The sequence below is a fragment of the Rhincodon typus genome, unplaced genomic scaffold (assembly GCF_021869965.1).
Source record: "Rhincodon typus isolate 14 unplaced genomic scaffold, sRhiTyp1.1 hic_rhity00000062, whole genome shotgun sequence".
Lineage (NCBI taxonomy): Eukaryota > Metazoa > Chordata > Chondrichthyes > Orectolobiformes > Rhincodontidae > Rhincodon > Rhincodon typus.
The window spans coordinates 179,729-180,466 of NW_025965700.1; positions in this window are offsets into that span (position 1 = coordinate 179,729).

Consider the following 738-nt stretch of genomic DNA (forward strand, 5'->3'; position numbering starts at 1 on the left):
ACCGTCAGAGAGAGAGAGAGAGACAGCGTTTACCATCAGAGAGAGAGAGAGAGAGAGAGACAGCGTTTACCGTCAGAGAGAGAGAGAGAGACAGCGTTTACCATCAGAGAGAGAGACAGCGTTTACCATCAGAGAGAGAGAGAGACAGCGTTTACCATCAGAGAGAGAGAGAGACAGCGTTTACCATCAGAGAGAGAGACAGCGTTTACCATCAGAGAGAGACAGAGAGAGAGCGTTTACTGTCAGAGAGAGAGAGAGAGTTTACTGTCAGAGAGAGAGAGAGAGAGAGCGTTTACCGTCAGAGAGAGAGCGAGAGCATCTACTGTCAGAGAGAGAGAGCATCTACCGTCAGAGAGAGAGCGAGAGCATCTACCGTCAGAGAGAGAGAGAGAGCATTTACCGTCAGAGAGAGCGTTTACCGTCAGAGAGAGACAGAGAGAGAGACAGCGTTTACCGAGAGAGAGAGACAGTGTTTACCATCAGTGAGAGAGCGTTTACCCAGAGAGAGAGACAGCGTTTACCGTGAGAGAGAGAGAGAGAGAGCGTTTACCCTCAGAGAGAGAGACAGCGTTTACTGTCAGAGAGACAGAGAGAGAGAGACAGCGTTTACCATCAGAGAGAGAGACAGAGAGAGAGCGTTTACCGTCAGAGAGAGAGCGAGAGCATCTACCGTCAGAGAGAACGTTTACCGTCAGAGAGAGAGAGAGAGCATTTACCATCAGAGAGAGACAGCATTTA